The 2,875-nt window shown below is 45.6% G+C and overlaps 1 protein-coding gene across 1 annotated transcript in view; it reads right to left on the bottom strand.

Moving 5' to 3' along the window:
• The window catches only part of GAK (cyclin G associated kinase), a 140,798-nt gene that overhangs the window by 99,067 nt on the left and 38,856 nt on the right, over positions 1 to 2,875 (bottom strand). The gene's annotated exons all lie outside the window — the stretch shown is intronic.

Below are 2,875 nucleotides of genomic sequence, written 5' to 3' on the forward strand. Positions count from 1 at the left end.
TAAGAAAACAAAAAACTTTAATATACCATTTATAGCTACCCCAGCCTGTCAAGAACAGAGGCATAAATGTGACAAAAGACATACAAAAGGCCTCCTGTTCAGAAAATTATAAAAAAAACTACCATAAACTGTTAAAATCCAAAACAAACAGGAAACCACATCACCCTTCTCAAGTGTAAGACATGATATCGGAAAGGTATCAAAGCTTCCCCAATTGCTCTCGGGCTGGGTAAGCAACCTTGGCTCAGAAGCCACTTCTGGCCACTGCCTGCTTCTGTACAGCCTATGAGCAAGAACCACACCAATACAGCCAGCAGAGAGGCTATCATGACACGTGAAAAGCACATGGAATTCAACTTCATGCCCATTAATGAAGATTTCCTGGGGCACAGCCACACTCCCTCATGGACATCCATGTGTGGCTGCATCTGCGCTACAACAGCAGAAGCGGAGGGGCTGCGACGGAGACCGGCAGGCCCACAGAGCCTCACGACCCAGAGCCTCTGCAGACAAAGTCTGCCGATCCCTGCTCTGAAGAGTCAAGGCAACTCCCATCAAACTCCCAAGTGTATTTTAGGTGGAACCTGACAAGCGTGCTTGAAGGAGCAGGAAGGGCCACCAGAGCCAAGACGACGCTGGAGGACTGGTCTTAAGCTTAATTGTGACACTCGGGTGAGTAAGGCAACAGAGCGCGGGTACGCGATCAGACTGAACATCCAATGGGACGCACCATGAGGGCTTCCCAGACACACCCCAGGTGCCATGATCACGACAAAAGTGCTGCTGCAAAGACGGGAAGAACAGTCGAGCCAACCAAGGCTGCCAAGAAGCTGGGGAGTCCGACACGGAAGAACAGAAGGAAATCTTGACCTTCTCTAACTCCACACACACAGTAACAGGCAGAGGGACAATACACATCAAATGCACAACCATCAACCTTTAGACACAGTACAGAGGAACACCTTCCCGATACCAAGGAAGATAAAGACCTCTTAAACAACACCCCAAAAACAATGACTGTAACAGGATGTCCGACAAAACGCTCTACATCAGAATAAAACAGACACACACTCACTGCTGTCGAGTCGGACTCAACTCGTAGCGATTCCTCCTTAGGTTTCCTAGGCGGTATCACTACAGAAGTAGATTGCCCAACCTTCCTTCCAAGGAGTAGCTGATGGGTTTGAATTGCCAGCTTTTTGGTTAGCAGTAAAATGCCTTAGGCACTGCATCACCAGAGCTCCTACACTGAAATAAGAGCATCTTTATCAAACGATACAATTCAAGTCAAAATACAAAAGAAATAATAAAGCATGTGGGGGGTATTATGTCACATAATAAAGCATGGGGTTTGTACATATCAGCGTTCAACAGAGCAAGGGACGTTGAGTCAATCTTAATGAGGTAGACGGACCACAGCTTCTGGGATCTCCATTTGCTGATGTGGCACAACTCAAAATGAGAAAAAATAGCTGTAAACATTTGTTAATCAGCAAAACATGGAATGTACGAAGTAATGATCCTAAGAAAATGGAAAGTTGTAAAAAATGAAATGGAATGCATAGATATCCCAGCCACTGGTGAGCTGAAATGGACTGGTATGGGTCATTCTGAATTGGTCTGTCATATGGTCTACTGTGCCGAGAAGGCAAACTGAAGAGGAATGATGTCGCACTGATCGTCAAAGACAATGTCTCAAGATCAATACTAAACTACAGTGCTGTCAACAATAGGATAATATCCACATGCCTACAAGGAAGTAGGGAAGAAGGGAGCTCTGGTGGCACAGTGCCTAAGGCATCTGACTGCTAGCCAGAAGGCTGGCAGTTCAAACTCTCCAGCCACTCCTCGGGAGGAAAGTTGAGCAATCTACTTCCATAGTGATATCGCCTCGGAAACCCAAGGAGGGGTTGCTAGGAGTCAGACCCAACTTGACCACAGTGAGTTTGGTATTTTGGTTTTTTGGACAAGGAAGTGTGGTTAACATTACTATTATTCAAACTTACGTACCAAGCACTAAAGTCAAAGATTAAGGAATTGAAGATTTTCACCTACTTCTGGAGTCTGAAATTGACTAAACATGCAATCGGGATGTGCTGGTCATTACTAGTGAGCGGAATATGAGAGGTGAAAATGAAGACGTATCATTTGGTAGTTGGAACCCACGGCCTCGATGAGAGAAGAGACAAGAGAGATCACGTGATGGAAAGTTGCACCACTAACGACCTATTCACTACAACTCATGAGGTTTTCAGTGGCCAATTTCTTCAGAAGTGGACGACCCCATCCTTCTTCCTTAGCCCAGCACGGTCTGCAAGCTCCACTGAAACCTGCAGCTTCCAGCCCCACAGCAACCCATGAGCTACCCCAGGACAGGAATCAAATCGATTCCATCTGTGGAAAGAGACCACGGAGAAGCTCAGTAGCATCAGTCAGAACCAGGCCAGGAGCTGACTGTGGGACAGACCATCAATTGCTCCTATGCAAGTTCAAGCTGAAGCTGAGACATTAAAACTAGTCCACGAGAGCCAAAGCACGACCACGAGTATATCACTCCTGAATTTAAAGATCATCTGAAAAATAGATTTAATCTACTGAACACCAATGACCAAAGACCAGAGAAGTCGTGGGATGACATTAAGATCATCATCCATGAAGCAAAGGGCCATCAAAAAGGCAGGAAAGAGAAAAAGAGGGGAAAAAAAAGTTGCTAGAAGACACGTTGAAACTTATTCTTAAACACAGAGTAGCTCGAGTGAATGGAAGAAATAATGGCATGGAAGAGCTCAGCAGATTGCAAAGGGCAGCTGGAGAAGACAATGAAAGTGTCATAACGCAGCATGCAAAGACCTAACCAAAAGAGAAGAACATGCTC

Source organism: Orycteropus afer, unplaced genomic scaffold (assembly GCF_000298275.1).
Source record: "Orycteropus afer afer isolate SDZICR_OR568_19922 unplaced genomic scaffold, OryAfe1.0 scaffold00539, whole genome shotgun sequence".
Lineage (NCBI taxonomy): Eukaryota > Metazoa > Chordata > Mammalia > Tubulidentata > Orycteropodidae > Orycteropus > Orycteropus afer.